The 27,232-nt window shown below is 39.3% G+C and overlaps 1 protein-coding gene across 1 annotated transcript in view; it reads right to left on the minus strand.

Moving 5' to 3' along the window:
* LOC106084876 (uncharacterized) overlaps positions 1-25,716 on the minus strand; it is a 124,678-nt gene extending 98,962 nt beyond the window's left edge. Inside the window, exon 1 of the mRNA XM_059369477.1 lies at positions 25,637-25,716. The gene's annotated coding sequence lies outside the window, so the exon portion shown is untranslated. The remainder of the gene's footprint in view (positions 1-25,636) is intronic.
* Between the last annotated feature and the right edge of the window lie 1,516 nt (positions 25,717-27,232).

The following is a 27,232-nucleotide window of genomic DNA, read 5'->3' on the forward strand; positions in this document are numbered from 1 at the left end:
GCCTGGGTACTAAGGTCCTTGCTTCTATATGAGGAAGTAAGAGCTTTTGGTCGTTCGTTTTTGCTAAGTATAATTAAACGTTCACTGACACGGTTCGGTTGATAAGGCTAACCCGTTGGCTGATATTTAATTATCCTTAGCAAAAACGAACGACCAAAAGCTCTTACTTCCTCATATAGAAGCAAGGACCTTAGTACCCAGGCGCTATTCGTAAAAAAATTTTTCGCACCTAAGCACATTGGCACACGAAGATCTTGCCTGCTTGCGCAGCAGTTCAGTATTGGCATTTTAATCCAAGCGCCAGTTCCTGATCTGACAGCATCTTTGCATGTCCGGTTAAACCAACTTTTATCGTCTGATTTAGTCGTTATAGTCTTAACATATTCCAGTTCCAGTCCTCATTCCATTTAAAATTATCTTCTCAATCATTTCAGCAGTAGCTTTTATAACGTCATTGAGCAAACATAGTTTCCAACTTAAATGTTGAAAGAATCCATTGAGCTCAGCCCCAAAGTGCTTTTGCGTATAAAAATATTGACCGCTTCGGGGAGGAAGCAGTACGAAGAGCAGAATACGAAAAAGATGCTGAAACAATGCTGTGATCGGAGTTACCAAGAGGTGAAAGAGTATTAACTTCATACATTTTAGGGTGTGAAGTTAAAAAAAGGTCAAGAGTATTATTTTGGTGCCTTTGGATATATGCGATATGTGTCGGTTCGTTAATAGTTGCGCCAAAGCATTATGCGCAGCGAAAAGCTCAACGTATTGGCCCTCAGGAGTCGTATGACTCGAATGGGAAAGGAGTTATGGACATTGAAATCCCCAGCGACAATGATTTCACTGCCCGGAAAATCCTTCAAAATATTTGTAATGAAATCAAAAAGCCATTCCGTTGGAAGCCTCCCTGTCTGAGTTTGGACTTCTATATAGAAGTCCGAAGGCAAAATATGTGATCCAATCCTGATTTTAAACCAAAGGGAGTTAAATTTAGGATCCTCTGAGTTCAGGTGTTTTCGTCTTTGGAACAGCACATCATTACTTAAATATACCACGAGGTCTCAGTGCGAAATAAAAAGTATGGAAATGGGTGATAATTCCGCTACATTAAATCCGTGCAGCGTTCACCTTGTATTTGACCGAATCAGAGCTATAGTCAATATAGAAGGTGGTCATATCGAGCATACGTAAATGAGTTGAGAAATTCCAAACATTTTTGTATTTTGAACCCCAACAAAAATTTTCAAACAAAATAAAAATGTGGTCGTTTGAATTGGTGACACTTTGTGTCGGCTGCCCTGTACTATAGTGGCATAATAGAGGCGAAGATAGGAGACCTGAAAAGAATGGAACATGTTTGGGATCGGATATTTGAGTTCGAGTTCAAGGCACTGCAGCGGTACGGTCTTAGATTGACGCAACTCTTATATTGCTATCTGAAAGTTCAAGGTACACGGATGGGTCAAAACTAAAGGACTGAGTGGGCCTGGGTCTACATTGTGGATCCCATTTCCGACTGACTGACCATAAAACGGCTCTGTAGGCAAGGATCCGGACGATCGCGGTATGTGTGAGGCGGTAAGATGTCGAGTCGAGTGTGAACATCGAACAGTAAACCATCAGGGCTATAACAACCAGGACGGATTATTTTCTAAACAGACTCACTTTGACTATGTAATCCATTGTGGTGGCACGCGATAGACCGTGTGGGAACCGATCCCATCACCCCCGCGCAGTTAATTCAAGCATCCAACCAACTGTAAGGTTACAAACTATTTTGGAGTGTATGAAGGAGATCAAGGCCTTCTCTGAGGGTGAGACGCATCGTTTGAATACCGGGCCATAGCAGAGTAACAAAATTGTAGACGATTTGACCGTGAAGCCTGGAGGACTGCCATCAGTTAACTTGGTGAATGCGAAGGTATTTGGGGGCAGCGTACTCTGTTTTAAGAGATGGACAATGAATGCGAATGGCCTACTAATGAAATACTAATATGTGTCATCAAAAATGGTTTTATTGTCTTTCAAGGTATCCTCCTGCATGATGTAAACACTTTTGCTGGCTCTCAAACCAAGGGCCCAACAGCATATTCTGGCGACGAAAATTATTGAACACGCATTTTTATGTTAATGTTCGGCAATAAAAAGATGTCATTGGGTCGATCTAGCCTTTTTCATCCGTCTGTCTGTCGGAAGCACGCTAATTTTCGAAGGATTAAAGCTACTCGCTTGAAATTTTGCACAAATACTTCTTATTTGTGTAGGTCGGGTGTCATTGTAAATGGGCCATACCGGTCTAAGTTTTGATATAGCTGCCATATAAACCAATCTTGGATCTTGACTTCTTCAGCCACTAGAGGACGCAATTCCTATCCGATTTGAATGAAATTTAGCATAACATATTGGGTTGCCCAAAAAGTAATTGCGGATTTTTTTAAAAGAAAGTAAATGCATTTTTAATAAAACTTAAAATGAACTTTAATCAAATATACTTTTTTTACACTTTTTTTTCTAAAGCAAGCTAAAAGTAACAGCTGATAAATGACAGAAGAAAGAATGCAATTACAGAGTCACAAGCTGTGAAAAAATTTGTCAACGCCGACTATATGAAAAATCCGCAATTACTTTTTGGGCAACCCAATATTTTCTTATGACTTCCAACATCTGTGGAAAATATGGTTCAAATCAGTCCATAACCCGATACAGCTGCCATATAAGCCATTCAGGGATTTTGACTTCTTGAGCCTCTAGAGGGCGCAATTAGTATACCATTTGGCTAAAATGTTGTACAACGGTTTCTCTTATGACCGTCAACATACGTGTTAATATCTTCAAAAGCATAGCAATTCGTTTCTTTTATTCTGTATTCGTCCTAAAAAGGATATCGGGAAAAGAACTCGACAAATGCGATCCATGGTGAAGGGTATATAAGATTCGACTCGACCGAATTTAACACGCTTTTACTTGTTTTATGTTGAAATCTAGTGCTGCCAACTACCATGCTTTTTGGAACAAAGATGTTTTCCTTGCCAATCTTCGCCTTGAAATCTCCCACAATGATTTTAGTACCATGGCGAGGCAGCGGTCGAATTTTCTCTCTAGGCGCTCGTAGGAAAAATCCTTGGTCTGCTCGTCCTTGTCTTCCGTCGGGGCATGTGGCTAATCTCTCATCCACCAGAGTAAAGCTGGAGACAAGTGTTTCAGTTTCCTATTAACCAGAAATCCACAGCCAAATGCACGCCTCTTGCCATGGCAGCCATATAATAGTTCATCACCGTTTGGTGTTTTTGTGACGTCTTTCCTGGTACATCGCACTTTCTGTAGGGCGGTAAAATCTGCCCTGAACTTCTCCAATACATCCGACAATGTGTATACTGCACCCTCTCTATAAAGAGTGCGGACTTTCCAGGTGCAGATCCGCAATTTATGGTCCTTTTTTCCGATGCTCGCCTCCAGCCGCCTCTAACCTGGGAACAGACGCTGATATTGGCCATTGGTTATTTGAAGTCACCAATAACTCGTCTTGTCTTCTCGAGTATCATTGATATCCAGTATTTAAATAAGAGCCAGTGTCACATGTCCCCTCCCTGAGACTATACTCTCAAAATCACTGACTGCTCGAGGCCGCATTTGCAGCTACTTGGCATGAAAACAAAGTTTTCCACTATCGGCAACCTGTGGACGCGCCAGGTAGCTTTCAGCTAAGCTTTTAGTGATAACGATGAACACCACATAAAGCTCGAAATTCCAGCCCGTGTGGTGCTCACCGTTATCCCGTGTCGGCCGGGTTGTGAGTAATTAAAATCAAAAATCTACGAGATAAACGGGCCCATCCATGTGACTTGAGACATGCTAAATCTACTATGGACCAGATATTCACAATGCAGCAACTGCTGGAAAGACCCCATGAGAACAGTTCGATATTTGTAATCACTATGTACACATCAGAAATAAACATTCCAGAGCCCTAAACACTCAAAGGAGTTTCAAGGGAAATATCCGACTTTTGCATATGTATGTTGAGAGTATCGAAATTCTCCGATTATTTTGAGACAGTTATATTATTTTTAAATAATGAACCCAAAAGATTTTCCTTCTGATTTTTGAACTCTTTAACCAATAATGGACAAGGCTTGCGTGTATTTTTTTAAGCCTTCGCAGGTATTTTTTTTTTTTTCATTCGTACGTTGACGTTTTTAATTTGTGTACATTGTTGATGGAATTAAATCAGTTTTTCTGCTTCACTACTTATCAGAGCCATGTCATCAGTGCAGTCAGTTTTTGCTTTGATGTGACATTTACAAGGACTTTCGTTTCATTGTTCGCCTCACACTTTGAGGCTGTCATTTCACTGAATATGATTATTGTTATTATTTTTATGATAATTTTAATAAGATTACGACGTTAACTAGTGATAAAATACACAGACATAACATATGTGCATGTATGTGGTATCGTATATGCATATATAGTTGATATTCATATGAACATATTTCACACTTCATTTCATTACTCAGAAAGGATGTACAAGGACATAAGAATACGAATAGTATGTTGGCATGGGAAAATATGACGAGGTGTTGATGAAACGATAAGTGGGCTTTTTGATGGCAATTACTGATATCAAACTTTATTGAAGTCAAGAAAAAACAGCAAAAGATATTTTTTCTTTCGTTTGTTACGATCGACAGTGACAATGATGGGGTAGTAAAAATCTCTTTATTTTCAGAATATGTCATGTGTATTTAATATTTAAAGATGAAACATATAACGTATGATTGGGTAATGTAATTGTTATGTATGACAGTTACAAATACGAAAAGTCCTTCAGAAAGATAATATCCTGATCTTGATTTGTATACCCATCAGTCATTTCGTTTGTGACACCTCGAAATATTCGTTTAAGACCTCATAAAGTATTGGGTTGACCAAAAAGTAATTGCGGATTTTTCATATAGTCGGCGTTGAAAAATTTTTTCACAGCTTGTGACTCTGTAATGGAATTCTTTCTTTTGTCAGTTATCAGCTGTTACTTTTAGCTTGCTTTAGAAAAAAAGTGTAAACAAGTATATTTGATTAAAGTTCATTCTAAGTTTTATTAAAAGTGCATTTACTTTCTTTTAAAAAATCCGCAATTACTTTTTGGGCAACCCAATAGATCATTGGGGATTGGGCCATATCGGTTCAGATGTTGATATAGCTCCCACATAAACCGATCTCCAGATTTGACTTCTTGAGCCCTATGAGCACCACACAGGCTGGAACTTTGAGCTCCGACTTGTGTGGTGTCCATCGTTATCACGGGAAGCTTAGCTGTAACTACCGGGCACTTCCACAGGTTGCGGATGGTGGAAATCTCCGTTTTTATGCGAAGTAGCTGCAAATGCGGCCGCGGGCAGTCAACGATATTCGAGAGGAGAGTCTCAGTGAGGAGTCAGGTGGCACTGGCTCTTAATTAAAAACTGAGTGCCACGATACTCGAGATGTCAAGGCAAGTTATTGGTGCCTTCAAATAACCAATGGCCAACATAAGTGCCTGTTCCCAGGTTAGGGGCGGCTGGGGGTGAGTGTTGGACTTTGGAGCAAGCGGCTCGCCACAACGTAGGATACATGTGCAATCCCACAAAACCCATGTAGTGGGGCCGGCTGGGCTAGTAACCCGCTTCCGGAAAACTATGAGAAACTATTGGGTTGCCCAAAAAGTAATTGCGGATTTTTTAAAAGAAAGTAAATGCATTTTTGATAAAACTTAGAATGAACTTTAATCAAATATATAATTGCCATTTTGTTCGATAACCTTTTGCCATCTTCCGGGCAAATGTAGTATTCCACGTTCATAGAACTTCTGGCCTTTATCTGCAAAAAACTGAACCAAGTGCGATTTTATAGCCTCATCATTGCCGAAAGTTTTACCATTTAAGGAGTTCTGCAAAGATCGAAATAAATGGTAGTCTGATGGTGCAAGGTCAGGGCTAAATGGTGGATGCATCAAAAGTTCCCAGCCAAGCTCACTCATTTTTTGGCGAGTAACCAAAGATGTGTGCGGTCTAGCGTTGTCCTGGTGGAATATGACACCTTTACGATTGACCAATTCTGGTCGCTTCTCCTTGATGGCTGTATTCAATTTGTCCAATTGTTGACAGTAAACATCCGAATTAATCGTTTGGTTCCTTGGAAGCAGCTCAAAATATACCACACCCTTCCAATCCCACCAAACAGACAGCATAACCTTCTTTTGATGGATATCAGCCTTTGAAGTGGTTTGAGCTGGTTCACCATGCTTACTACAATATGAGGAATAGTAAAAACGAACCCCCCATTGTTGACGACCCAAGCAAACGAAAAAAGGACCATGATTTGCGGATCTGCACCTGCAATGTCCGCACTCTTTGTAAAGAAGGTGCAGTATACGCGTTGACGGATATAATGGAGAAATATAAGGCAGATATTACCGCCTTACAGGAAGTACGCTGGACTGGGACTGGCGTCACTACAACCCCAAACGGTGACGAACTATACAATTGCAATTTTTTCCCATGAACATTCCACTAAGGAATAGGGGTAAACTTCTCACATATCAATGAGCGCAATGGGTCTCAAGAAGAACAAGTAAAAAGGTGTTAAGTTCGGCCGGGCCGAACTTTGAATACCCACCACCTCGGGTATATATGTAAACCACCTTTCATCAAAATTCGGTGAAAATTTCATACCTTATACTCATATACCTCATACTGATCTGAACTAAAGGGTGATTTATTTGAGGTTAGGATTTTCATGCATTAGTATTTGACAGATCACGTGGGATTTCAGACATGGTGTCAATAAGAAAGATGCTCAGTATGCTTTGACATTTCATCATGAATAGACTTACTGACGAGCAACGCTTGCAAATCATTGAATTTTATCACCAAAATCAGTGTTCGGTTCGAAATGTGTTCAAATTTTGACAAATTTTGTTCAGCGATGAGGCTCATTTCTGGTTGAATGGCTACGTAAATAAGCAAAATTGCCGCATTTGGAGTGAAGAGCAACCAGAAGCCGTTCAAGAACTGCCCATGCATCCCGAAAAATGCACTGTTTGGTGTGGTTTGTACGCTGGTGGAATCATTGGACCGTATTTTTTCAAAGATGCTGTTGGACGCAACGTTACGGTGAATGAACACATTTCGAACCGAACACTGATTTTGGTAATAAAATTCAATGATTTGCAAGCGTTGCTCGTTAGTAAGTCTATTCATGATGAAATGTCAAAGCATACTGAGCATCTTTCTCTTTGACACCATGTCTGAAATCCCACGTGATCTGTCAAATACTAATGCATGAAAATCCTAACCTCAAAAAAATCACCCAATATATACGACACGGATGTCGAAAAGCCGAACATAAGTCGCTGTGTCAAATTTCAGTGAAATCGGATTATAAATGCGCCTTTTATGGGGCCAAGACTTTAAATCGAGATATCGGTCTACATGGCACCTATATCCAAATCTGAACCGATTTGGGCCAAGTTGCATAAAGATGTCGAAAAGCCTAACACAAAGCACTGTCCCAAATTTCGGCGAAATCGGACAATAAATGCCTATTTTATGGGCCCTAAACTAAACCTCTTTTATGGGCCCTAAACCTATGGCAGCTATATGCAAATCTGGACTGATCTGGGCAAAATGTAAGAAGGACATCGAAGAGCCTAACCAAACTCACTGTGTCAAATTTCAGCGACATCGGACAATAAATGCATCTTTTATGGCCCCAAAACCTTAAACCTAGATATTGGTCTATATGGCAGCTATATCCAAATCTGGACCGATCTGTGCGATATTGCAGAAGTATGTCAAGGGGCTTAACATAACACACTGTTCCAAATTTTGGCGACATCAGACAATAAATGAGCATTTTATGCGCCCAAAACCATAAATCAAGAAATCGGTCTATATGGCAGCTATATCAAAATCTGAACCGATCTGGACCAAATTGAAAAAATATGTCAAAGGGCCTAACACAAATCACTGTCCCAAATTTCAGCAAAATCGGATAATGAATGTGGCTTTTATGGGCCTTACACCATAAATCGGAGGATCGATCTATATGGCAGCAATATCCAAATCTGGACCGATCTGAGCCAAATTAACGAAGGATGTCGATGGGCCTTACACAACCTACTGTCCCGAATTTCATCAAAATCGGATAATAAATGTGGCTTTTGTGGGCCTTAGACCCTTAACCGGAGGAACGGTCTATATGGCAGCTATATCCAAATCTGAACCGATCTGGGCCAAATTAAGGAAGGAAGTCGAAGGGCCTAACACAACTCACTGTCCCATATTTCAGCAAAATCGGATAATAAATGTGGCTTTTATGGGCCTAAGACCCTAAATCGGAGGATCGGTCTATATGGCAGCTATATCCAAATCTGGACCGATCTGTGCGATAATGCAGAAGTATGTCAAGGGGCTTAACTTAACTCACTGTCACAAATTTCTGCGACATCGGACAATAAATGCGTGTTTTATGGGCCCAAGACCCCAAATCGGAAGATCGGTCTATATGACAGCTATATCCAAATCTGGACTGATCCAAGCCATATTGACGGAGGATGTCGAAGGGTCTAAGACAACTCACTGTCCCAAATTTCAGCAAAATCGGATAATAAATGTGGCTTTTATTGGCCTAAGACACTAAATTTGAGGATCGGTCTATATGACAGCTATATCCAAATCTGAACCGATCTAAGCCAGAGAGATATATCAGGGTATCAACCGATTTGAACCTAATTTAGCACAGTTGTTGGAAGTCATAATAAAATACTTCATGGTAAATTTCAGCCAAATCGGATGAGAATTGCGCCCTCTAGTGGCTCAAGAAGTCAAGACCCAAGATCGGTTTATACGGCAGCCATATCAGGTTATGGACCGATTTGAACCATACTTGGCACAATTGTTGGAAGCCATAACGAAACATGTCATGCAAAATTTCATTCCAATCGGATAAGAATTGCGCCCTCTAGTGGCTCATGAAGTCAAGATCCAAGATCGGTTTATACGGCAGCCATATCAGGTTATTGGCCGATTTGAACCATACTTGGCACAAATATTGGAAGTCATAACAAAACACGTCGTGCAAAATTTCATTCCAATCGGATGAGAATTGCGCCCTCTAGAGGCTCAAGAAGTCAAGACCCAAGAACGGTTTATATGACAGCTATATCAGGTTATTGACCGATTTGATCCATACAAGGCACAATAGTTGGAAGTCATAACAAAACACGTCGTGCAAAATTTCGTTCCAATGGGATAAGTATTACGCCCTCTAGAGTCTCATGCGGTTTATACGCAGCCATATCAGGTTATTGACCGATTTGAACCATACTAGACACAATTGTTGGAAGTCATAACAAAACACGTCGTGCAAAATTTCATTCCAATTGGATAAGAATTGCGCCCTCTAGAGGCTCAAGAAGTGAAGACCCAAGATCGGTTTATACGGCAGCCATATCAGGTTATTGACCGATTTGAACCATACTAGGCACAATTGTTGGAACTCATAACAAAACACGTCGTACAAAATTTCATTCCAATAGGATAAGAATTGCGCCCTCTAGAGGCTCAAGAAGTCAAGACCCAAGATCGGTTTATATGGCAGCTATATCAAAACATGGACCGATATGAGCCATTTACAATCCCAACCGACCTATACTGATAAGAAGTATTTGTCTAAAATTTCAAGCGGCTAGTTTTACTCCTTCGAAAGTTAGCGTGCTTTCGACAGACAGACGGACGGACATGGCTAGATCGACATAAAATGTCACGACGACCAAGAATATTTTCTTCATGGGGTCTCAAACGAATATTTCGAGTAGTTACAAATAGAATGACGAAATTAGTATACCCCCATCCTATGGTGGAGGGTATTGAAAATTAAAATCTGACTTTATTGCAACATAGGTTTCATGCATTCAAAGTACTACGCTGACTCGGTAGTGTATGGTATTATATAAACGGCTCCGCCCGACTTTTGCTTTTCCTTACTGGTTTTACCTAAATTTAGTTAACAGCATATATCCGAGATGGTGTGTACACAAAGTTCAGCTAGGCCGAACTTAAGGCATTTATGCCAGTTCAAAACCCGATTTAATGAAAAAGTCGGTTTTTTGATAATTCTAGCCTCCATTTTCGGGATATGTTTACCATTGAAAGTTTTCCATAATTAAAGATCTTTCGACCACATGCTCCTACTTTGGCATTGTATGTTTTGAACTATCTTATACCGAAACTTATTTAGTTATACCTAAACTCATTGTTCCTAAACTCAGGCAAAAACGAAAACAAAACAATAAAAAAAAGTGTAAAACAAAAGCTGTTGAGTTCCCTAATGCATTTTGATGGATTAGTTTTATAATCAGATTTTCTTCATGCTAGTTCACCACTTTATTTATGTATGTTTTTGTTTTTACCAAAGTGTAGGTGTGCAAAGGTGTATGTGTATGTGTGTGGGTAGGTGTATGGCTTCTATGTGTGTGTTGATAAGTACAACCAGAAAACTTTTGCATTTAATTACTGCTTTAGGGGTTTAGTATGAAAGCCAAGCATGGAGACAACATAAGATAGAACAGACAGTTGCTGACAGAGGCTATCGCATGAATCCTTGGATTAGAAATGTAATGAAAAAAGGTAACTTTACGGAGTAAGGCTTATGCTGGACACTATTCTCAAAGTTTATATTTAAAACCTAAATGAAAAAAATTTTTATAATTTACACCTAAGCTAAAATGAAAAGATTTCTGTTACTGTTACCCTTATTAACTTTGGTTTCATACTTATGTGGTTTAGAAAACAAACCTTTTTGTGAAGAATCTACAATGGGGACATTGTTTTTTTTATATTAAATCCCTTTAAATGGGTCCACAATTTCAAGTGAAAAATTAACCATTAGGGTATTTTGTTCAAGTATGGGATGTCTAGTTGGCTTCATTAAGGTAGATGGGTGCTTCAACACCTACATGATAGACGAGAAAATCTGGTTAATTATATCTATATTCAGGAGAACACCGTGGCGCAGAGGTTATCGCGTCCGACAGGGAACGAAACCTGGCGAGAACCTGTGAAAAAATTGTCAGCAGTGGTTATCCCCTTTTAATGGTGGCGACATTTGTGAGGTACTGTATCATTTGGTATGGCAGCCATGGAAAAACTTCTCCACTAAGAGGTGACGCACTGCTGCACGCACGGTTCGGCCGGATCGCATTTGTCGAGCTCTTGCCACGGTATCTCTTTTTAGGCAAACAAAGGATAAAAGAAAAGAATTGCTATGTTATTGGAACAATATCAAGTTATGGTTCATTTCGCACCATAATTGAACTGAATATTGAAAACTATATTAGAAGACATTGTGTAAAATTTCAGCCAAATCTAGTAAGAATTGCGCATTGTGATCGGTATATAGGGGAGCTGCATTAGGCTATAAACTGATTCATGCCATTTCGACACGTATATTAAAGGTCATAAGAGAAGCCGTTGTATAAAATTTCAGCTAAATCGGATAATAATTTCTTCCTTGTAGAAGCTCAAAGAGTCAAGACCTCTGATCGGTTTATATGGCACCTATATCAGATGATGAACCGATTTGAACAATTCTTAGCACAGTTGTTGAAAGTCATAACAAAACACCTCATGCAAAATTTCAACCAAATCGGATAAGAATTGCGCGCTCTAGTGGCTCAAGAAATCAAGATCCAAGATCGGCTTATATGGCAGCTATATCAAAACATCGACCGATATAGCCCATTTACAATCCCAACCGACCTACACTAATAAGAAGTACTTGTGCAAAATTTCAAGCGGCTCGCCTTACTCCTTCGAAAGTTAGCGTGCTTTCGCCAGATAGACGGACGGACGGACACGGCTAGTTCGACTTAAAATGTCACGACGATCAAGAATATATATACTTTATGGGGTCTTAGACGAATATTTCGAGGAGTTACAAACAGAATGGCGAAATTAGTATGCCTCCATCCTATTGTGGGGTATAAAAATAAGGCCTCATAACGTTGAGCTTAAATTTGAAATGGACAGCACTCATTTCTTAAATTTGCATTTTCTTATCCAGATAATTGCAAGTTTGCCCTTGAATATTTCATAAAGAAAAAGAGGGTATACTTCTCACATATCTATTATTACTGCCAGAATTAAGTTTAATCTCCATAATAAGGGAACTATTTTTTATATACGGTTCCGAACGTCGAGCCGCATGGTGATTTTAATTAGTAAAGAACTTTTACATAACTGAAGACATCACTAATGTCACATGCATACCATTAATTGGCCGAACACCCGCAGCTGAAAGCTTGTTCAGGATACGATGCAAACTGTAGCGCCACGATGGTATCAATTTTAAGAGGTTTGTGTATTCCAAATTTATGTGTCAGTATATTGAACTTGTTCTTGCTCTTTCCCAGGGAAAGAATCATACAACTATCCTTTTACAGGAGAAATTTTTTTTATTATCCAGGGGTTCTTAAATACTATTTCCTAGGGGATAACAACTCTCTTCCAAAGAAAATTGAATTAAAACATTAAATTCCCAAGAAACACGGCTGTAAAACTACTAAGCTAAAACTACACCTTTCCAAGGAAAAGGGTTCCCAAAGAAAAGGGTTCCAAGACCCCAAAGTTCCAAGACTTCCCATGGAAAAGGGTACCAAAATTGCCCCTTCCAAAGAAAAGGGGAACCAAAATTGCCCCTTCCAAAGAAAAGGGGAACCAACATTGGCCCTTCCAAAGATAAAGGGTACCAAGACTGCCCCTTTCCATGGAAAGGGGTACCTAAACTATCCCTTCCCAAGCAAAAGGGTTGCAAAACTAAATTTTTCAACGAAAAGGATATTTAAACTAACTTTTACCAAGGTAAAGGTTACTAAAACTACTCTTTTACTCTAAAATTACCCTTTTCCAAGGAAAAGGTTTCTGAAAGGGTAATAAAACTATTCTTTCCTAAGGAAAAGAATACTAAAACTTCCCTATCCCAAGAAAGAGAATACTGAAACTACCCTTTTTCCAAGAAAAGAGTTCACAAACTACCCTTTCACAAGGAAAATGGTACCAAGGCTACGCTTTCCCAAGGAAAAGGGCAGCAAAACTAAATTTTTTAAAGTAATAAAGGGTGATTTTTTTGAGGTTAGGATTTTCATGCATTAGTATTTGACAGATCACGTGGGATTTCAGACATGGTGTCAAAGAGAAAGATGCTCAGTATGCTTTGACATTTCATCATGAATAGACTTACTAACGAGCAACGCTTGCAAATCATTGAATTTTATTACCAAAATCAGTGTTCGGTTCGAAATGTGTTCAAATTTTGACAAATTTTGTTCAGCGATGAGGCTCATTTCTGGTTGAATGGCTACGTAAATAAGCAAAATTGCCGCATTTGGAGTGAAGAGCAACCAGAAGCCGTTCAAGAACTGCCCATGCATCCCGAAAAATGCACTGTTTGGTGTGGTTTGTACGCTGGTGGAATCATTGGACCGTATTTTTTCAAAGATGCTGTTGGACGCAACGTTACGGTGAATGAACACATTTCGAACCGAACACTGATTTTGGTAATAAAATTCAATAATTTGCAAGCGTTGCTCGTTAGTAAGTCTATTCATGATGAAATGTCAAAGCATACTGAGCATCTTTCTCTTTGACACCATGTCTGAAATCCCACGTGATCTGTCAAATACTAATGCATGAAAATCCTAACCTCAAAAAAATCACCCTTTATGTAACCAGAGGTAGTTGTACTAAAACTAACTTTTCCCAATGCAAAGACTACCAAAACTAGCCTTTTCCAAGGAACAGGGTACCAAGTCTGCCCCTTCCCAAGGAACAGAGTACCAAGTCTGCCCCTTCCCAAGCAAAATTGCACCAAACTAAACTTTTCAAGGAAAATGATACTTAAACTACCCTTCACCAAGGTAAAGGTTACCAAAACTACCTGTCAGGGAGAAGGGTACAACCACTACGCTTTCCTAAATAAAATCTTAATAAAGCAAATATTCTCTAGGAAAAGGGAACTACAACTACCCACAAGGCCAAAAAAAAATACATTTCCCAAAGATAAATGTACTTAAGATATCCTTCCCTTAGGGAAAGTGTACTAAAGATACCCTTCCCCAAGGGAAAGTTTACTAAAGATACCCTTTTCCGAAGGATAGTATGCTATTCAAAACTAATCTTTTTAAAGGAAAGAGGTTCTAAAACAATCCGTAACTACTTGAACTTCATTTTCTTAAGAAAAACTGTACTAAAACTACTCTTTTCCAAGGCCAAGTGTACTAAAACGGTCCTTTCTCTGAGAAAAGAGTACTAAAACTAAACTTTCCTAAGGAAAAGGGTAGAAAAACTAAAACTACCCTTTCCGTAGGTGATAGTTACTAAAACTACCCTCTTCTAAAGAAAGGTCTACGCAAACTACTCTTACCTACATAAAAGCTTAGTAAAACAATCCTTCCCTAGGAAAGTGTATTACAACTACCCTATCATAAGGAAAAAGGCACTTAAGCTACTTTATTCAAAGGAAAAGGGGACTTAGAACCCTTTATCTCAGGGATAAGGGTATTAAAACCTCCATGTCCCAAGGAAAATGGTATTTAAACTATGCAATGGAAAAAGTAGGAGGCCACCGTATCGCAGAGGTTAGCATGTCCGCCTATGACGCTGAACGCCTGGGTTCGAATCCTGGCGAGATCATCAGAGAAAATGTTCAGCGGTGGTTTTCCCCTCCTAATTTTGGTAACATTTGCGGGGTACTATGCCATGTAAAACTTCTCTCCAAAGAGGTGTCGCACTGCGGCATGCGGTTCGGACTCGGCCATATAAAGGGTTTAAAAGGCTCTAAGCATTGAGCTTAAACTTAAATCGGACTGCACTCATTGAAATGTGAGAAGTTTGCCCTATTCCTTAGTGGAATGTTCATGGGCAAAAGTTACTTGAACTACAAAAATCTTCTAAAACTACTGCAATTTGCAAATTTTTGCAAACTACTATGTCTCAATAAAAAGTGTACTGTAGCCTGATCCCAAGAAAAGTGTACTTAAACTGCATTATCCCAAGAAAAACTGTACCTTAACTGCTTAATCGCGAAAAAAGTGTAATTAATCTGCATGATCCCAAGAAAAAGGGTACCAAAAGTACCCTACCAAAGGAAGGGTGTACTTAACTACACTGCCCCAATAAAATGTGGGCCAAAATTTTTGTGTTCCAAAGAAAGGGGTACTAAAAAATCCTTTCCCTAGACACATGGCACTAAAAGTACCCTTTTCCAAGGATAAAGGTAATTAAAATACCCTTTTGCAGGAATAAATATAATTAAAATACCCTTTTCCAAGGATAAAGGTAATTAAAATAGCTTTTCTCTAGGATAAGGATACTGAAACTAACATATCCTTAAGAAAAAGGTACAACAACTAACCTACTCCCAAGATAAAGGGCACAAATATTAGCCTTTGCTAAAGGAAATGATACAAATATTACCCTATGCCACAGAAAAGGGTACTAAAACTACCCTTTCTCTGGGATAAGAGTATTAAAACGACTCGATCACAAGGAGAAGAATATTGAAACTAACTAATTTCAAAGAACGGGTACTAAGAGTAACAAATGCCAGGTAAATGGGTACTAAAACTATCCTATGCCAAGAAAAAGGGTACCAAAGATACCCTTCGCAAGGAAAGCGCACTAATATGAACCTATCTCACGGAGAAAGACACTAAAACTAACTCTATGTTAGGGAAAAGGGTTTAAATCCTACCTTATGCCAAGGAAAAAGGTAATAAAACTACCCTATGGCAAGGAAAAGGGTACAAAAAGGACCATGTCTTAAGGAAAATGGTACTAAAACTACCATACGCCAAGTAAAAGGGTACAACAAGTACCATATCTTAAGGAAAGGGGTACTCAAACTACCCTATGGATGCCAAAGCTACCCTTTCTCAAGAAAATGGGTACTTATACTGTTCAAATCCCAAGGGAAATTCAACTAAGACTGCATACATTCCAAGGGAAATGGTAATGAAACTACTCTATATTAAGGAAAATGTACTAAAACTATTCTAATGGGTTGCCCAAAAAGTAATTGCGGATTTTTCATATAGTCGGCGTTGACAAATTTTTTCACAGCTTGTGACTCTGTAATTGCATTCTTTCTTCTGTCAGTTATCAGCTGTTACTTTTAGCTTGCTTTAGAAAAAAAGTGTAAAAAAACTATATTTGATTAAAGTTCATTCTAAGTTTCATTAAAAATGCATTTACTTTCTTTTAAAAAATCCGCAATTACTTTTTGGGCAACCCAATATGTCAAGAAAAAGCGTGCAAAGACTACCCTTTCCAAAGGAAAGACTACTAATACGAATCTATCTCAAAGAGAATGACACTAAAACTAACTCTATGCAAGGGAAAAGGGTATAGATCCTACCTTATGCCAAGGAAAATGGTAATAAAACTATCCTCTGTTAAGGAGAAGAGTACTAAAATTACCCTATGACAAGGAATGGGGTACAAAAAGGACCATATCTTAAGGAAGAGGGCACTAAAACTACCATACGCCAGGTAAAAGGGTACTAAAAGTACCATATCTTAAGGAAAGGAGTACTAAAACTACCCTTTGTCAAGTAAAAAGGTGCAAAAAGTACCCCATCTTAAGGACAAGGGTACTAAAATTAACCTATCACAAAGAATAGAGTACTAAAATTAGGGTATCCTTATGAGGTGAAACTAAACTACTCCAATCCAAGGAAAAGGGTGTCAAAGCTACCCTTTCTCAAGGAAGTGGGTACTTATACTGTCCAAATCCCAAAGGAAATTGTACTAAAACTGTATATTTTTCAAGGGAAATGGTAATGAAACTACCCTATATTAAGGAAAATGTACTAAAACTATCTTATATCAAGAGAAGGATACTAAAACTTATCTTAGTCAAGGAAATGGGTACTAAAACCACATTATGCTAAGAAAAAGGGTGCTTAAGCTACCTTTTACCAAGAAAAAGGTTTCAAAAACTATTTTATCCTAACGAAAAGTTAAACCAGTAAGGAAGGGCAAAAGTCGAGCGGTGTACCTACCCTATAAATACAATGTGGGACCTATATCCAATTCTGAACCAATTTTGATGGACCTCGGCGAGAAAATATGTTCAAACTGTAAAAACTACGGTTGACAAATGACAACATTATGGCAATTTACCCAAAAACCTGACGAACCTATATATGGGAGCTATAGCTAATTCTGAACTGATTCCGAGCAAACTTCTCAAATAATGAGGTAGTCGTCGAGGAAAGCGTTGTGCAAAATTTTGCCAAGATTGGTCAATAAATGCGCTTCCAGTGGCTCTTAAAGTGAAAATCGGGCAATATATATAAATATATATGACAGCTATATCAAAATCTGGGCCGATTTCTATGAAAGACTCCAGTAATATTGAGAGCTATAAGAAAATCCTTCCTGCAAAATTTTAATAGAATCGGATAACAAATGACCACTTTTCACTTCACTTTCTCAAAATCCGACGAACATATATATGAGAGCTATATCTAAATCTGAACCGATTTCGAGCAAACTCCTCAGATACTGTGGCAGTCGTCGAGGAAAGCGTTTTGCAAAATTTTGGTAAGATTGATCAATAAATGCGCTTGCTGTGACTCTAGAAGTTAAAATCGGGCGATATATATATATATATATATATATATATATATATATATATATATATATATATATATATATATATATATATATATATATATATATATATATATATATATATATATGAGAGCTATATCTAAATCTAAACCGATTTCACTGAAATTCACCAGTAATGTCGATAGTCGTAAAAAACTCCTACCTGCCAAATTCCGAGAGAATCGGTTAACAAAAGACAATTTTATTCCAATTTTACTGGAAATCGGACGAACATATATATGGGAGCTATATCTAAATCGGATCCGATTTTGACGAAACTCTATGTACATTGTGGTAATCATCGAGGAAAGCGTTGTGCAATATTTTGGCAAGATTGGTCGATACGTGTGCTTGCAGTGACTCTAGAAGTTAAAATCGGGCGATGTATATATATGAGAGCTATATTTAAATCTGAAGCGATTTCCATGAAACTCACCAGCAATATTGGGAGTCAAGAGAAAATCTCCTATGCCGAATTTCGAGAGAATCGGTTAACAAATTACCATTTTATTGCATTATTACTGAAAATCGGACAAACATATATATGGGAGCTATATCCAAATCGGACCCGATTTTGACCAAACTCTATGTATATTGTGGTAGTCATCGAGGAAAGCGTTGTGCAATATTTTGGCAAGATTGGTCGATATGTGTGCTCGCAGTGGCTCTAGAAGTGAAAATCAGACGATATATACGTATGAGAGCTATATCTAAATCTGAACCGATTTCCATGAAATTCACCAGTAATGTTGATAGTCGTAAAAAAATCCTTACTGCCAAATTTCGAGAGAATCGGTTAACAAATGACCATTTTATTGCATTATTACTGAAAATCGGACGAACATATATATGGGAGCTATATCTAAATCTGAACCGATTTTTTCCAATTTCAATAGGCTTCATCTCTAGGCCGAAAAACATGCCAGAACCAAATTTGAAGACGATCGGATGAAAACTGAGAGCTGTACTTTGTACACAAATTAATATTTACAGACAGACGGACAGACAGACAGACAGACAGACAGACGCTAAGACAAATAGACGGACATAGCTAAATCGAATCAGAAAGTGATTCTGAGTCGATCGGTATACTTATCAATGGGTATATCTCTTCCTTTTGGGTGTTACAAAATAATTCACTAAGTTATAATACCCTGTACCACAGTAGTGGTGTAGGGTATGAAAACTTTGCTTCTCCAAGCAAAAATGTTATAAGACTATTCAATACCAAAGAAAAGAGTTCTAAAACTATTATACTGCAAGGAATAGTTTACTAAGACTACCCTTCCTCGAGTCTAGCTGCTGCTAGAATCCTTTCCAAGTTTTCCTGAAAAATTAGCTTTTTCGATTCCACCACCCTTATATACAGCAGCATATGCTGTGACAGAATTTTAATGAAACCTAATTTTTAGGTAATGGTGTTTCTCAGCCCATGGGGATATGAGGTACGCGTAGGAGACAACAATTCAAATGTCACACAGACAAATGCGATTGTAATGTCAATGCCAACCGTTGACATTTATGCTGAACATGCTATAGGTACAAATAACAGCTTTATCTTATATGTGTGTGTGTGTGTGTGTGCGTGTGGTCTGAATGTACCACTTTGAGGTGTAGGGTAGTAAAATGGAGTGGTGGTGGGGACAATTATCATTTTGCCAGACGTCATCACTAGCAGCAATATGGCAAAACAATTTGCTCTCCAAATTATCCCATGTTATCGCAAATTGGAGTTTTCCTATTTCGTTCATTCACTCGGCAGTTGTTGTAGTTGTACAATTTTATTTCTTTTTTGTTTTTATGGTGTATAAATGTATGTGCGTTCGTGTGTGTGTGTGTGTGTGTGCGGTTCCTTTGCAACTAAGGATTTTGGGATCCGTTCAATTTATTGTGGTAGTGACGCTCTCCATGAGATTTAGGTCAATTTTTCTGTGGTAGCTGTCACTCTGACATTTTGCGATGTTCCTCCACTGACATGTGGCATGGCAGCGGGTATTCCACACCAACAACAACAGCAACAAACTTTATTAAATATTCCTTTTGAGAGCTTCTTGCAAAAAGCATGTTTATGTCATGCATGTGAGATGGAAAATGAAACAAAAAAAAAAAAAAATAAAAACAAACATTTAAATAAACGATATACGAGTTGGTTGGCTGGCATGAAGATTTTTCGGCTTGTTCATATTTAATATGGTAAACTTTTCACTTAGCTGCATTGCATGCCATCATATGATGTATGCGGTGGACAACTCCCAACTCCCAATTTCCAATTTCCCATTCCATTTGCAAGAGCTTGAAATATTCATTGAGGTTTAATTATTAAAATTATTAAGGGGTTCGTTGCAATGTTTTGCCATTTTGAGTGGCTTTAACTAGGCATCTTCAAGGCTTAAGTGGGTTCCTACTTCTTTACAATTGTGGACATTGAATTGCTTGTGGTGTCACTTGTAGGGTAGTTGTCTTAATACCCTAAAAGGTAGTGGGGTAACATTTACCCTAAAAACCCACATGATTTTATAGTCCTCCTTATATAAAACATTGTTAAGGTCCTGAGCTTGACTAAGGCTAGACCATCGTTGTAGAAAGAACCGAAAACTTTGAAGAAACGAAAGAATAGGAAAAAGGAAAATCCTCAAACGTTTGTGTCTCACAGCAATCGAATGAAGGATTTGGGAATCTGCAGCTAGATTGTTCGAACTCTATACCATGAAGTATAGGTATGTGCACTGGCGGATTTATTGGGATAGAACAATTAGAACGTTACCAACTTACAAGAAGTGCGATGAATCAAAGGAGGCGTCACAACTACACCAAGAGGCTAAGCGTTATTTTCCTCATTCGTCGCCCACTCCCTATTGACTGCAGTCCTCTTGCCTTCACCGCCAAATCGTCTGACCTTTCATTTCCCCTTACTCCGTTATGGCCCGGCGCCCAAACGATGCGGATTTTGCCATCCTCAGAGAAGGCGTTAATCTCCTGCTTACACTGTAAGACTGTTCGTGACTTAACCGTCCTGGTTGTTATTGCCCTCATGGCAATTTTACTGTTGGTAAAGATGTTCACACACGATGTCCTAGCGTTAGCACCACAACACTTCACGCATTCCGTGATCGCCCGGATCTCCGCCTGCAGGATCGTATTATGGTCAGGCAGTCTAAAACAGATCTTAGTCCTTGAGTGTAGACCCCAGGCCCACCCTGTCCTCTGGCTTTGATCCATCCGTGTAACATGATTTTCCAGATGGCAATACTAGGGTTCCGTCAATCCAAGACTGTGCCGATGACAACAGTGCCTCGCACTCGACTTCAAGGTTCATTTCAGGTATCCGATCGGAAACCTCTTCCCTTCCTTCCAGGTTTCCTATTTTCGTCTGGATTATACCGCGATGGTATGGGCTACTCCCATCCTCAATCCATTCTCCCATCGCCTTAAGTCTCTTAGCCGCAGTGACTGCCTCACACTTAATCTGTATGTCAATGGGTCGGATATCTAGAATAGTCTCCAGTGCACTAGTGGGCGTGGTCCTAATCGATCCACCTATGCCAAGACAACATGTTCTCTGAACCTGTTGTATGGTCCTTATGTTGCATTTTTTCTCCATAGCAGCCCACAAACTACAGAGGCGTAAGTAAGTATTGGTCTAATCACGCTCCTGTAGAGCCAGACTATCCTCGGATTCAGGACCCATTTTCGAGCTTACGGCCTGCTACATAGTACCCAACATATGTGATCGTTCTCTGTATGCTTCTGAATGTGACATTTTTAATTCAGTTTCCTGTCCAAGATCACACCTAAGTATTTCACCTTGTCAGATGTCGAAATCGTCCTATTGAGGAAATGTGGTGCGTTAAATTGGTTTACCTTCGTCTTCCTCGTGAACAGGCATATTACAGTCTTCTCCGGGTTAACATTGAGACTTCAAAGTCCAGCCCAGTCATATGCCATATGTCAGTGCTCTTTGGGTAGAAGTTTTTACATGGCTGCCATACTATTTTTCCAAATGACATATTTTTTCAGAAATGTCGCCAGCATTAGGAGGGGATTACTACCGAGGAAAATTTTTTCCGCTGAAAAATTTTTCTGATGTTCACTCCAGGATTCGAACTCAGGCCTTCAGCGTCATAAAAGGACATGCTAATCTCTGCGCTACGCTGGCCTCTGTAGCTTCATGGGTTTGTAGCACCTCGAAATATTGATCTGTGATGCCACAAATAGTCCATATTCTTGACCGCCTTGACATTCTAAGCTGATCTAGCCCTGTCCGTCCGTCCGACTGTGGATATCCCTATACAGATACTTTTAATCGATGATGATTACACTATACAAGACACTGATACTACCCTTGTTGTTATATGGGATGGGTACTTGTGAAAGCCCACGAGGAAGTGGTTGGAGTGTTTGAGAGAAAGATTCTTGGTAAAATGGACTAGTTTTCGTTAACGGAGAATATAGGAGTCGTATGAACCACTAGCTATATGATGACGATAGCATTGTTACACATATCAAAATACAACGGTTGCGTTGGCTAGGTCATGTTGACAGAATGGATGATGAAGCTCCATCAAAAAAGTCTTTTGAAATCGATAACGGTGGTACATGCAAAGAAGGACGACTTAAAGCCCGATGGAAAAATCAAGTGGTGGGAGACACCTCAAAACTTGGTGTCAGACATTTTAGAATGTGCGTAGAAGATCGAGGCACTTGGAACGCTATTCTATGTTTTTCAAAACGTGGCCCCATTATTATTGAGCTTAAACTTGAATCGGATGTTAAAAACTTAAACTTGATATGTGAGAAGTTTCACCTTGTTCCTCAATAGGCAAATTGACATTTATACCATAGGTAAGGGGTATACTTATCTAGTCATTCCGTCTATAACACCTCGAAATATTGATCTGCTACCACATTTTGATTGTAACATCTCAATAACCTTGTAAAATTTAATGATCTTCGCCCTAACAGGCAAAAAAAAAAAAACTTGAAAATCAAAAAAAAAAAAAAAAAAAATCGGCAGAGCTCGGCCGGGATTCGAAACTGGGCAAACGGAGCAATAGCGAGGGACGTTGTCTCTAGCGTTCGAAGCCATCAATACAACTTCCAACAGATGCACAGAATCATGTGTATACCACAACTATGCAAACTTCTCACATATTAATGATTGAGTTTAGACTCCTCATTTTAATGGTAGGCTCCTGCTTTAGGGCCTCCTTTTTATAGTCAAATTCCAACCGCGTGCCGCCGTGTGACACCTCTTTGGGAAAGGTGTTACAATATGGTCTCTACTCAGCTGCATTCAAAGGATGGCTTGTTCATGTTCCACAGTCCCACTGTGGACGACACCATCCGATGCACTGAAATTAATGCTACACCTACTGCCTCTGGACATTGTGGCTGGGCAAATTGCTGCGACAACTGCTATGTGGCTAAGGGAGCTTTTTCTATGGTCGTGTGGCGGTTACGCTGAAATACAATGCCCGATGTTCATGGCAGTGCGAATTACACATTGTCGCTTTTTTACATAATAAGCACAGTGTCACTTTTCCTGATATAACGATGACGATATGTTTGGTAATAGAAGTTACATAGACTTATATACGGATGGTTCCAAACTAGACTACCAGGTGGGCTTTGGGGTATACTCTGAAGAACTTGGACTGGTCATATCGAGAAGGTTACCCAAACACTGAAGTGTGTATCAAGCTAAGATACTTGCAATTAAACAAGTGATGGAATGTCATTTCAACTATTGGCATAAATACAATATCTTCTCAGACGGCCAGGTAGCCATTATATGTCTGGGAAACATGTTTCTGAATTTAAAAACCGCCCTAGACTGTCGCAGATCTCTATACTGCATTTGTCAGAAAATCCCATGGCAGCGGGATGTGAGTACCGGATTGATCTGATGGATTCCTTCTTCGGCAAATGATGGCATATGTTGTAGAAGTTATGCAGACTTATATGCGGATGGTCCCAAAGTAGACTACCAGATAGGCTTTGGGGTATGCTCTGAAGAACTTTGACCAGTCATACCGAGAAGGTTACCCGACCACTGCAGGGTGTATCAAGCGGAGATCCTTGCAGTTAAGGAAGTGCTGGAATGCCTAAGATATAATGTCATTACAACGATTGGCATATATATTGGGTTGCCCAAAAAGTAATTGCGGATTTTTTAAATGAAAGTAAATGCATTTTTAATAAAACTTAGAATGAACGTTAATCAAATATACTTTTTTTAAACTTTTTTTCTAAAGCAAGCTAAAAGTAACATCTGATAACTGACAGAAGAAAGAATGCAATTACAGAGTCACAAGCTGTGAACAAATTTGTCAACGCCGACTATATGAAAAATCCGCAATTACTTTTTGGGCAACCCAATATCTTCTCAGATAGTTAGGCAGCCATTATATCTCTGGGGAACATATATCTGAATTTGAAAAACCGCCCTCGACTATGGCAGATCTTTTAACGAGATGGCTGAACAGTTCTAAATTCACCTGTTCTGGGTGCCGGACCACAGAGATATCCCAGGGAATTGTACAGCAGACGAACTTGCGAGACTAAGAGCTGACACATTCCAGGGGAACTGGAATCTATGGGTATACTTTTAGCGACATGATAGCTAAATTTTTAGGATCAGGCCCGAATGGCAACGAATGATAGATGGTCCCAAAGAGGGGTATGGTGCCAAATCTAGACTTGAGGAGGTCTAACGCTTTACTGTCGCTGTAACGGAAAGACGCCTCAGCCATTGTGTCCGTCATGACAGGTTACTATATGAATGGTAAATATGATGATAGACTGCAGATTATGACTAACGACTTTTACAGAAGCTGTGAGGAAGTCTGGAGACCAAGAGACTATAGAACATCTGTTGTTGTGTATGCTCTCTCCCCTGGCGGTCGGAAGATATTCCATTTTAGGGAACTTCTTCTTATTTGTTTGAGAATTTGTCTGACTTAGCGGATGTGAACATTCACACGTTGTTGGGCTTTTTAAAGTTATCTGGATGGTTAAAGGAAGGAACTAGAAGGCGTATTCCATCTCTTATTTTCGTGGTATCACATTGGAAGAAAACATCTAAGTGAGTCTGACGGCAGACTTTTACAAATACCTAACCTAAAATAAATATATCTGCCATGTAGACCGACCCGACTATAAAGGGTCTTCAGCCCATAAAAGCCGCTGCAATTTGAAAAAGTGAGTTGTATAAGACCCTTGACATCCTTGCCTATTACGGTCCAGAACAAACTATTGGGTTGCCCAAAAAGTAATTGCGGATTTTTCATATAGTCGGCGTTGACAAATTTTTTCACAGCTTGTGACTCTGTAATTGCATTCTTTCTTCTGTCAGTTATCAGCTGTTACTTTTAGCTTGCTTTAGAAAAAAAGTGTAAAAAAAGTATATTTGATTAAAGTTCATTCTAAGTTTTATAAAAAATGCATTTACTTTCTTTTAAAAAATCCGCAATTACCTGCTATATGGACTAATATTCTGATTTCGGGTCTTAAACCCATAGAAAGCTGATTTATTGTGTTCTTGGCACCTGAATCAAACATAGAACAGCACATTCTTGCACATATGGTTGCATATATGGTTATAGTGTGGTTATTGTGATATAGGATGAAGAATATATCTATGGTGGTGGGTATCCAAAGTTTGGCATGGCCCAACGTTTTTACGGGTTTTACTCTGTCTTACCATTTTGTTTATTTCATACATCTATTATTGTGATGTTTTCCCAAGCAAAGTGCCAAACTTTGGTAATATGTCACAGAAATTAACTTTTGATAAGCTCATTATTCACGCAATTTTCTTTCATTTTCTTCGTTTTGATTAATTTACATGGTAATTTTCTTGCATAAGAATTTTAAAATTTTTTTAATTTAAAAAAGTGCGATGATTATTTTTATCATTCAAGGCTCACCCATAGCGGTTGAACACGTAAACACACACACGCACACACAAGGCGGTTCATTGAAAAACTCAAACATCAAAATAAAAAACACCAACACTTCTACACCGACACTTCGCACAACACATGCATGCACGTTGAGATGAATGAATTCGAGGCGCTAGCATATACACCCCCCCCCCAACCCTCTTTCGCGCCCTTACTTACAAACATACAAGCGCACACGCACAAACACACAAATTTACAAATTCACGGCGTAAAAAGAGACGAGACACGAGTGAGATTTACAAACTGTCGATATATTTGTTGTTGTTTTTAATTTCCTTCATGTGAATATTTTCCCTGCTGGGTTGTTGTTGTTGATGTTTTTTTGTAGCTTCGCTTCTATGTGTTTTCCGTTATTCGCATGTATAATATTTTATCAGCGCCTCGGTGGAAGAGCAAAAGCACCGAGAGTGTTATTTATAGAATATCCGGCAATAGACTGAAATAAAACGCATGGCGTGCGTCTATGCCAAGTACCATTATCAGTCCTTGGCATCGTGAATTTGAAATTTGCTTAAAACTTTGTGTCAAGTGTCAGTTGACGTCATAACAAAGGACCATAAGACATTAAAAACAGAGAGAAAAAGAGCGAATGAGAGCTAGAGAGAAAACAAGTAGAAATGGAGAGCCTTAGATAATGAAACAGAGAATTTCAAGAGCGAGTTTCACCTAAGGGTGGAAAAGCACTGTAAACCAAATGCTTTGGAGAGCACACCCTTTTATTCTCATTTACCCTGAAACTGTTGTGAATTCCAAATCCTAAAATAGTAAACAAAAACATTGAAGAAGAGTATTCGAAAAAGTGTAGTGATTGCCGGGGGTGTTAGTATGGGGATAGATAAGTAGATAGAGTAGTCCCTGTAGTGTTTTTGTGTTGACCGTGACGTTTTCCGATTTCAGCAAGTGCGAACCTAATGTAAGGATAAAACAGCTAAAAGATGGACACAGAGTTGCCATAGTTTGTTTGTTTTCAAATGTTTTTCTTGGGTTGTGACTCCCAAGATGACTTATTGGACGGACATCGTTAGGCCAGTACTGGATAATGGAGCACTGGTAATGAGACGCCATAGGGAAGAGGAAGGATGCGAAGGAGTTCGAGTAGGTTCAGTGACTGGCATGCGTCGGGATCGTAGGGACTCTGAGATCCGCACCGCTGGTAGGCTTTGAGGCGATGATGGATATGCAGCCCATTGGGGCTTATATTTGGAACTGCTCCTCCAGGGTCGCGCTTAGGCTGAGAGAGCTCGGCATGTTGAAGGAGGATGGTTGCGGCCACAGTTCGATTCTGGGTGTTATGGATACGGATGATAGACTGAGGAGGATCTCCGACTACCTGGCACCAGTGCCGACTGCAGTGAGGGGATTCGCGATTCGTTTTCCTGGGAGGTACAAATGGTGGATGAGACCTCGATTTACACAAATGGCTCCATTATGGAGTCAGGGACTGGATTGGGGGTCTACTCTAATGTACTTGAGTATAAGCATGTCTTTGAGACTGTCTTTCAGGCAGAGGTCTGTGTCATTGTAGTAGCCGCAAGAGAAATTCTGCCAAGGGGCCTACCG

This window comes from Stomoxys calcitrans, chromosome 5, assembly GCF_963082655.1.
Source record: "Stomoxys calcitrans chromosome 5, idStoCalc2.1, whole genome shotgun sequence".
In the NCBI taxonomy this organism is placed as follows: domain Eukaryota; kingdom Metazoa; phylum Arthropoda; class Insecta; order Diptera; family Muscidae; genus Stomoxys; species Stomoxys calcitrans.